Raw genomic sequence first — 10,996 nt, forward strand, 5'->3', positions numbered from 1 at the left:
CTGCGACAAAGACGTTGGCTCGAGTTGTTAAAAGATTACGAGCTTGTCATTGATTATCACCCGGGAAAGGCTAATGTGGTTGCGGACGCCTTAAGCCGAAAATCACCGTTTGCTTTTACGAGCAATGAATGTACACTTGTCTATTCTACCCGACAATGTGTTAGTAGCGAATTAAAGGCCAAACCATTGTTGACTCATCAAATTCGTGAAGCTCGAAAGTTGATGATGAGTTGGTTGCAAAACGAAATTTGAGTGTGTTCGAACAAGGAATTAGAGTTTCATATTGGTGATGACGATTGTTTGAGGTTAAGAAGTCGTCTGTGTGTTCCAAAGAATTCGAAACTTATTTCAATGATTCTGAACGAAGCCCATTGTAGCCGAATGGCAATCCACCCGGGGAGTACGAAGATGTACAACGGTTTGAAACGACGGTTTTGGTGGCATGGTATGAAACGAGACATCTCCGACTTTGTTTGAGATGTTTAATATGTCAACAAGTGAAAGCGAAACATCAAGTGCCTTCAGATTACTTTAGCCGATTACGATACCCGAGTGGAAATGGGATCGAGTCACAATGGACTTTGTGTCGGACCGCCATTGTCGTGAGCAAGAAGGATGCGATTTGGGTTGTTGATAGACTGACTAAGTCGGCACATTTTATCCCCGTGCGTACGGATTTTTCATTGAATAAACTAGCTGAATTGTATGTTTCTCAGATTGTGAGATTACACGGGGTACCGATTTCTGTGGTGTCGGATAGAGATCCGAGGTTCACCTCGCGATTTTGGAAAAGATTGCAAGAAGCTTTAGGTACCAAGTTACATTTCAAGACCGCCTTTCACCCCCAAATCGATGGTCAATCCGGCGGATAATTCGGATACTTGAGGATATGTTGAGATGTTGCATCCTCGAGTTCGATGGTTCATGGAATGGTACTTACCTTTGATTGAATTCGCCACAACAATAGTTTTCAATCAAGTATTAAGATGGCGCCTTACGAGGCCTTATACGGGCGTAAATGCCGTACACCATTGTTTTGGACCGAGCTCGGTGAGAACAAAATTTTTGGAGTGGATTTGATTAAAGATCTGAGCAGAAAGTAAAAGTAATCCGTGAAAATCAAGATAGCCTCCGATCGTCGAAGTCGATGCAGCGGATCTGAAGCGAAAAGACATTGAGTATCAAGTGGGAGATAAAGTGTTTCTTAAAGTTTCGCATTGGAAAAAGATACTCAGATTTGGCCGTAAAGGCAAATTGAGCCCGAGGTTCATCGGGCCATATGAGATATCCGAACGAGTCGGTCCAGTTGCGTATCGTTTGATTTTACCCCCTGAGCTTGAAAAGATTCACGACGTCTTTCATGTTTCGATGCTTCGACGCTATAGGTCTGATCCGTCGCACGCAATTAGTCCATCAGAGGTTAAAATTCAAGCCGATATGAGTTGTGAAGAAGAACCGATTCGTATGCTAGCTCGTGAAGTGAAGGAGTTGCGAAACAAAAGGGTTCCGTTAGTAAAAGTGTTATGGCTCAAACACGGGATGGAAGAAGCTACTTGGGAACCCGAGAACTCTATGAAGGAGCGATACCCAAACCTATTTACCGGTAAGATTTTGGGGACGAAAATTTCTTAAGTGGGGAGAGTTGTGATGCCTTAAAACGACCCTAGTCGGAATGTGGTTTCGGGACCACAAAATCGAGGCATAAAAATAATTTGATATTTATTTTGATGCCTATAATATGTGTTAACTCATGTGTGACATTTTGATGCTTTAATTTAGAGTTATAAATGTGAATTTCACTAGAAAGGACCTAGTAGAAAACTTTGAAAGTATGATGGGAAATGTATGATGACTAATTAAAGCATGCATGCAAAACAATGGCCTTGCATGTCAAATACCCCTTTTACAAGTGATGGCCGGCCATGACAAGGAGTATGGGCTAAACATGTCATGAAACATGTTTTATTGGTGCATTAGGGGGAAACAATAAACAAATAAGCATGGGTAGTAAAGAAAGAAAAAAAAAACGTGTGAGTGAAACCCCCCCATTGCCGTACATTGAAGAAAAGAAAAGAAAAAAATTTTGCTCATCCATTTCATTCTCTCTTGACCGAAAATACTAGAGGGGAAGGGAGGAATTTTGCTTCATGCTTGGGTTGGAAGAGGATTAGGAAGAGGTTTGGCTATATTTGCATCAAGATTAAGGTATGTTTGATGTTGTGCCATGAGATTCATGCATGTTTTGGTTGCTAACTTGATGTTCTTATTAGCCCATGGTTCAAATCTTTATTATATCATGGGGATGGTATTTGGCCAAGGTGGATTTTGAGTTAATGCCATTGCATGTTAAATATGAAGCTAGATGATGATACATGTGATGGTGGATTGAGGACTCTTAGATTTTCTTTGAGCATTTTTGAATGATATACTAAGTTCTTTGTGTAATCGTGACCAAAATTATGGTGTTGCGATGTATTCGGCCATGGTACATCCCCAAGTGTGATTTATGCTCTTTGCATGGAGAGTAAGATTTGTGTTTCGAAATCATGTTCATGTTTAGTTACAATCAACTTGAGATTCGGCTCTAGCATACATATATGTATATATGTTTGAGCATGATGTATTGGTATGGCGTATATACTATCTTAAGGTATATACTTATTTATGATGATGTTTTGGTTATGAAGGAAATGATAGATGTGTATTGAGTTACAATATGGAAAGGTATTAGTTAGTAATGTATGCTGTTTTGTGTGGTAATAAATGCATAAATGGTCTCAACATGGACATGTATATTCGGCCACATGAAGGGAAATTGGTGAGCATGTATTCGGTTAGAGGCAACCATATTGAAGCCTTATCTTGGCTTAGATTGTTGACTAAATGGGTAATAAGTGAGGATGGTTGCGAATATACAAACATACATATGCATGTGTAATTGAATTATGAATGTTTAGCAAGATAGTTAAACTAGTTGATTTATTGATTAAGCTCAAGGAGTTAAAGAAGGAGAATCAAGCAAGGGAAAGGCGAAGGTCATCGAGTAGCCGACTTGGACTATTTTACCCAACACAAGGTAAGTCATTAAGCATATATTTGATATTGCTTAAATGATTGTAATATCTATGCAATTGTGTTTAATGAGATGAAATATATACAAATGTATGTGTATGAAAAGATGATAATGTTGAACGTAAAAGAGATAGTGAAATGTGTAGGAAGTTTGCTTTGCACTAAGTGTGCGAGAAATAGATGTGTACGGTGGCGAGATTGGCACCGAGTGTGCGAGCTTGTAATGTACGGCACTAAGTGTGCGAGTTTGGACTATATGGCACTATGTGTGCGGGCTTGAATCATATGGCACTAAGTGTGCGTGATTGAGTATTAAGCACTATGTGTGCGAACTCTACACATATCTCCGATTGAACATTTATATGGAGGCGTGACTTTATCGAGATGAGTATGGACAGCGGAAAGAGTAAGTACCTTGAGTTCATGGCTAATAGATGCTATGTTTATGCTCGGGTGGAGTTGGTAAGATTTAAATCTATGTGATGATTTCAATTGCATTCCGTAAATAAGGTATCGTGGAATAGATGAAAGTTCATTTGATTGCATGATTGTTGCGGAAATGAAATGATGTATGGAAATTGCTTCAAATATCCTATTGAACAGTATATGAAATGTAAATGTATGACTTGGTATGAGATTGATCCGAAGATCTAAGGAACTATGGTATAGTTCGGTATGGCTGGAACATTTGGCCTTGTTTCATTATTTCATTTTATGATAATTGTATTAATGGATGGTTGTGGAATGCTTATGACTTACCGAGTTATAAACTCACTCGGTGTTTTCTTGTCACCCATTTTAGGTTCCTTGGGCTCGTCTCCTTTTGGGTGTTCAGAATCACAACGAAGTCATCACACCCGCGAGCAATCTTTGGTATTGTCTTCTTAGTCGACTTAGGAGAACATTTGGCATGTATGAGCTATTTTGTTTTGTTAAATTTTGGGTTGTAAACTTTAAGCCATGTGAAAATGGCCTATGTGGTCGTTTGAGTGGGATGCTAGAATCTATAGCCACGAGTCTTAGAAATCTTAATTTTGATAAGGTGGCCATAATTTGTGTCACGTATGATGGATGAGTAGTAAGACTAAGGAAGGATTCATGAAATTGGCATAGTCTACTGCAGTAACTGTTGCGGACAGCAGCAGTGATATGAGATCGAAAAATCACTAAAAATAGTACAAGTGGAATTAATAGCTAAAAAAATTACGTACTCGAAGCTTGATGGGTCTATTTTCATATGGATGAAACAAAACGACCATATGAGCTGTATTTTAAGAGATATTAAAGTTCTCGTGAAACAGGCCAGAACGGTTTCTGGATCCCCTGTTCCGACTTTGGAAAATCATTGTAAATTAACCAAAGATAATTATGAGTCATGCCATATATGTGTAGATTCCTCTCTGAGTCTAGTTTCTATAGAAACAAACGGTATCAGTATTTAAGCCCTGTACAGGGAGATATCCAATTCGTAACGCACAAAGGTCAGTGTAGTCGATCCCTGCAATAGGGGAGATTTTAACTAATAAACTGTACTAATTGGCTTGACAAAAAATTCTAGAAAAAAATCTGTAGATGGACATATGAGTCTAGTTTCAGGGAAAAATTACGAAACTGATTTTCGAGTTGTAAAACTCAAGATATGATTTTTGAAGCGACTAGTACACAGATTGGCAGCTTGTCTAGGAAATTCTCAATAAGTGGTTTGAAGTCTGTTAACACCTCGTGTTCGACTCCGGCGACGGTCTCGGGTTCGGGGTGTTACATGTTGTATGGGTTGTGGTTGATAGATTGATGAAATCGGCTCATTTTATACCTATACGTACTGATTACTCGCTTGATAAACTAGCTGAACTGTACATTGCTGAGATTGTGAGATTGCATGGGGTGCCTATTTCCATTATTGCGGATAGAGATCCGATGTTTACTTCACGATTTTGGGAGAGTTGCAAGAAGCTGTGGGTACAAAGCTGAAATTTAATACCGCTTTTCATCCGTAAAATGATGGTCAGTCTGAAAGAATGATTCAAGTACTTGAAGATATGCTTCGATGTTGTGTTCTAGAATTCGAAGGTAGTTGGGAAAAATATCTACCATTGGTCAAATTTGCCTATAACAATAGTTTTTAGTCGAGTATAAAACTGACACCTTATGAGGCATTGTATGGCTGCAAGTTCCGAATACCTTTGTATTGGACTGAGCTTAGTGAGAAATAGATTCACGGCATTGATTTGGTAAGAGAAATCTAAGAAAAAGTAAAGGTAATCCGTGGTTGCTTGAAAACAGCTTCAGATCAACAAAAGTCGTACACAGATTTGAAAAGAAAAGAGATAGAATATGACGTCGGTGACAAAGTGTTTTTGAAAGTATCTCTGTGGAAAAAAGTTCTCAGATTTGGCCGTCAGGGTAAGTTGAGTCCACGTTTCATTGGGCCATATGAAATTATTGAAAGAATAGGGCTAGTGGCATATCGGTTAGCTTTACTGACAGAGTTGGAAAGGATTGATAACGCATTTCATGTGTCGATGTTACGATAATATCGTTCTGATCCTTCACATGTGATTTCTCCGATAGAGATTGAGATTCAATCGGATATGATGATATAGGATTCGATCGTTCTGATCCTTCACACTTTTGAATCCAGTACATAGGCAAGCTAAGCTTCGCAACCTTTTCGTCTACAATCCACTCGACTCATCTGTTTCAATCCGAAGGAATTCATTATTCTAACATTTCAATTCAATAGCTTTTCGTCTACAATTCACAGTTGCATCATGTAATGTCAACCAATCCATACCCAGAAGTACATCAAACTCATCAAATGGTAGTAGTATCAAATTAGCCGGAAAATAGTAACCTCGAATCATCAAAGGACAATTATTGCAAACTTTATCAACTAGAACATATTTGCCTAAGGGGTTTGACACTTTAATCACAAACTCAAGCAAATTCTTACTGCACACAAAATTCATACAAATATATGAATGATTCGATCCAGGATCAATCAATTGAATTACATTAGTGTCATAGAGAGAAAATGTACTGGTGATAACATCAAGTGATAACACATCTTCGCGAGCGTAAATAGCATAAGATCTAGCAAGTGCTCTGGCCTCAGATCTCACAGTGGAATCTTTAGTTGTTCCTCTACTACTAGTCACATTTTCAACACTTCAAGGTGGTCTACCCCTAGCAATTACATTACTCGGCCTTGAAGTCTGATGATTATCTTTCCCAGATAACTAAGGATAATCACGAATAAAGTGTTCTTGCGAACCTCATCTAAAACATGCTTTATTATTATTCCTAAACCCTAAACCCACACTATTGACACTCGGGTTTATTGTTTCTCACACTGCCAACACTTGATACTAATGTAGCTTGAGTCTTAGGACTTGAGTATTGTTTCCCACGATCTCTATTTGGATACCCGATTGAAGCATTTGAACGTGTATACGAATCTCTTGATTTCTTTGATGAAGACTGATATGGTTTATTCATCGTTATTTTTCTCAAATCTCTAGTCTCGAAATCCACCTTTCTTTTTTCTTTGCCAAGTTCTTCGGCTTTACAGGCTCTGTTAACTAGCACAACAAATTTATTCAATTCTAAAATCCCGAATAGTAATCTAATATCCTTATTCAACCCATCTTCAAATCTTTTACACATAATGGCCTCAGTTGAAACACATTCCCAAGCATACTTACTAAGTCTAACAGACTCTCACTCGTATTCGATCACAGACATGCGACCCCGTTTAAGTTGAAGAAACTTTTTGCTCTTCTGATCAATAAACCGTGGACTGATGTATATCTTTTTAAATTAGGCTTGAAATAAATTCCAGGTAACTATTTCTCTCGGTACCACAAATACTAAGGTATTCCACCATTGATATGCAGTGTCCCTTAGAAGTGATAAAGCACATTTTAAACATTCAGCCGGTGTGCAAGAAAGTTCATCAAACACCCGAATCATATTTTTAAGCCAAAACTCGACTCTCTCAGGATCGTTGTCAACATTAGCTCTAAACTCTTCAGCTCTATGTTTTCAAATCTCATCAACTGCCAGCTTATTCAGTCGTAGAAGTTCCAAACCTTGAGGAACTATGGGAATCGGTTGGGGATTAGGTGGGGGTGGAGGTTGTTGAGCAACCAAATTTGTTCGAACAAACTTTGTAAACCACTCATTCATCATCTGGAAGAAGGCTTCTTTAGCCTCTCCTCCCTTGCTACACGATATGGGTCTTGACTCTTATTGCACTACTCCGTGAATGGAGGCATGCGCATTACTTTTGACATCACCATCTACAGCTCGATTGGGATCCATTAACTATATGAAAACACGATTTAAAATTGCCAAGAGATATCACACTATCACAAGTTATATATGGCATGTATAGCTAGACTCTCACATACACTCTGTTAGTTCGAGAATCAACTAAATCGGAGCTCTGATACCAATAAATGTAACACCCCTCACTTGTATTCAATGCCAGAATAGGGTTACGGAGCATTACCAGACTTATAAAACAATTAAACATTCATTTCACATACATTTTCAAATTTCATGCAATAATCATTCAAACTCAATCACATTGTCCCTGATACGAGCCTACAAGGCACTTAACATGCTTTAGAAGTGGTTCGGGACTAAACTGATAGCTCAAGAAATTTTTGAAGCACTTAGAACATTTTCCAAAAATACAAGGGACACACACCCATGTGGCCCGACCGTGCGTCTCAAACGGTCAAAGACATTCTCGTGTCACGGGCCATGTGGACATTCGAAATGGGATCACATGGCCGTATCCCAACCCGTGTCCGACCCTGTGTAACTCTCTGACTTGGGTCACAAGGCCAACACACACACCCGTGTGACTAGCCCATGTGCCCTAGAAATGACCACACACGTCTGTGTGCCAGGCCTTGTGTTAGGCCATGCCAAACCAGAAGGTTATATTAACTTATGCCACATGGCCATGACACACTCCTGTGTGCTAGGCTGTGTGGAGCATACTGACTTGATTTCAATTTCAACACCAGGGGATACACAACCCTGCAATTTGACCGTGTGTCTCAACTGTTTTGAAATAGGCTATTTACCAAGCCATTTTTCCACCCAAATTGCATGTACCTACACTAACCCATTTAGCACCAAAACATAGCATATATTGGCATTCAATCATCCTCAACCAAGAAGGAATTAAACCATTTCAATACTAGCACATACAAGGCACATAATATCATAATATGTCATTCAGTTTATACCAAATTATCACATATTTAAATCATCAATATGGTTACATTTCAAACATGCATTATTTTTACCTATAATTCAAACATACGAATTCTCATTTCTCAACCATTTAGTATCCTTAATTACCAATTAACAACAAGCATCTCAAATCCATCAATAAACACATAACCAAAGTCATATACACATATGAATACACAACTAAATTAACCAAATTAAGTCAACTCTCATGGCTATACACAAAACCAAAACATTAACTTTTACAAGCCATTTCAAATGACCAAATTCATTACTAAACTATGTATCAAAATGACCATAATCCTATACATGCCATATACTTAAAACACTTAAGTTCAAAAGTATCCAAAAGATAGTAGGATAGTGTGACAAAGTCTCCGATGATCCTCGAATCTGAGCTAGCTTTGATTTCACTATAAACACGAAAAAATAAACAAAGTAAGCTATAAATCTTAGTAAGTCCGTATGTAAATAATAAGCAAAACACACCATTTAATTATCAGTCAAAATATACATAAAACATACTATAAAATATTTATTCACAATACTAAAATGTATTTCATCATCTATATAACCATGAACTCAATTCTTTCATATGTTCAATGCATATTCAGTTTCTGTACATACCTGTATTGATACGTATCTATTCTCACCATTTCATATCTTCGATATACTCATTGAACCATTTGGGAAAATACAGGATACTTAGGAATCTTTCACCCTAATTGCCAATATATATATCCGAAGCTATCTCAATAAATCTTGCATTGAAGTGCCAATACATAGCCAAATCTATCTCAATATCATATCTCAATAATGCTCACTCTCGAGCTATCATCGAGTCTGCTTGTAACAACCCATTTTTAGGGTTAATCAGAACAGTGGTTTCGAGGCCACCAAATCTGATCAGTAGGTTTGTAAATATTATATTTAATTTTTACGAGTTAATTTTGATTTTAAATTTTTTTTGATATTGTGATTTTTGTTTTATAAGCGATCTATTAAGTTCAAGTGGTATGACCCTAAGGTAAGTGGGTTTAGAAAATGAGGTATCAGGACCTTGTTTCAATAAACCGTGTCGTAAATATTTTTATAAATATTTACGTAGTGGCAATAAGATGGTATTAAAGTTTCATTGAAAAATTTTATCGTTTCGATAGTTAATTAAGCAAAAAGAACTAAATCGCGTAAAGTGCAGAAGTTGTGTTCTATAAGCTAAAGGTATTGAATAGCTATGAAACTTTAAATTGGAAGTCCTTATTTGGTAATTAGCCCATTAAAGAGATAGTGGGATATGATGGCTTGGCATTTGGTGTAATAAATAAAGTGTAGAAAGGTTAATACTGTAAATTGGTTAAAAATAAAAATAAAATGAATAAAAGAAAAGAATCAAGGTGTCATCTTTTTCATTCTCTTTTTACCAACCGAATATGAAGGCTTGAGAAGCCATGGGAGAAGCTTCCAACTTTCGATTAATGCATGGTAGGCATTTCTAGTCCCTTTTTTAATTATTTTTATATTTTCGGGATCGTTGTTCCTTAATCTATCCAATGAGGGGGCTATTTTGCAAAACCTGTAACACCCTGAATTTGGGCCTAGAAGTTTTGGGCCTTGAGCATGGGAGCAGTTGAAGGCAGCTTATAATATTTTGTTGTGCATGTAAATTTCGTTAATGAAGGCTTGTTTTAGTGGTTAAATGGAGAAGTCCTGGGTTCAAACCTGGACTCTAGCAAAAATTTTGGTTTAAGGTGAATCAAACCCTGGGTGTTGTAGGTAGGCCTTAAGAATATTGTTGGAGAAATTATGTCAAAAAAAGCCTTGTGGTCTAATGGCAAAGTAGCGCCACATAAGAGGCAGGAAGGTGGTGTCATAGAGTTGGCAATGAGGTCCAGGGTTCGAAACTCATGGAAATCAAAGAGCATTTATTTTGCTAACAGGGGATGACAAGAGTTGGTGTTGAATTTAAACTCTGATGGTTGAGGGATCCCACATCGGGAACCTAACATAAGAGTGGATGCGAAGCTGGCCTTAAATAGAGAGAACCATGAGGAGAGTAAAGGTACCTTTCTTGGCTGATCCCTTTCGCTTTACGGCGTGCTCGTTTGGGTTGGGCATCGGCTAAGAGTGCTCGGAGCACAGATTAACTCTAGTTTCCTATCAGGTGTGTATTTCTCACTACTCTAGCTATAGGATGGCTACTTCGGGCCATGTGGGTCGAAAGGGGCCATGTGGGCCCAATGGGCCTACGGGCCCAATTAGATAAGTTGTTTGATTATGTAGTAAATATTGGGTTGGACTATGTGAATCTCATATCTATAGGCTAGCATTACTGAAATACCCCTGTAGGGTATAATTATTGAAATACCCCTGTAAGGTAGAATTATCGAAATTCCCCTGTAGGGTAGAATTACCGAAATACCTCTGTAGGGTAGAATTACTGAAATACCCCTGTAAGGTAGAGTTATTGAAATACCCCTATACGGTAGAATTACCGAAATACCCCTATAAGGTAGAATTGCCGAAATACCCCTGTAAGGTAGAATTACTGAAATACCCCTGTAAGGTAGAATTACCGAAATACCCCTGAGGGTAAAATTACTGAAATACCCCCGTAAGGTAGAATCACCAAAATACCCCTATAGGGTAGAATTACTGA

Source organism: Gossypium arboreum, chromosome 4 (assembly GCF_025698485.1).
Source record: "Gossypium arboreum isolate Shixiya-1 chromosome 4, ASM2569848v2, whole genome shotgun sequence".
NCBI lineage: Eukaryota > Viridiplantae > Streptophyta > Magnoliopsida > Malvales > Malvaceae > Gossypium > Gossypium arboreum.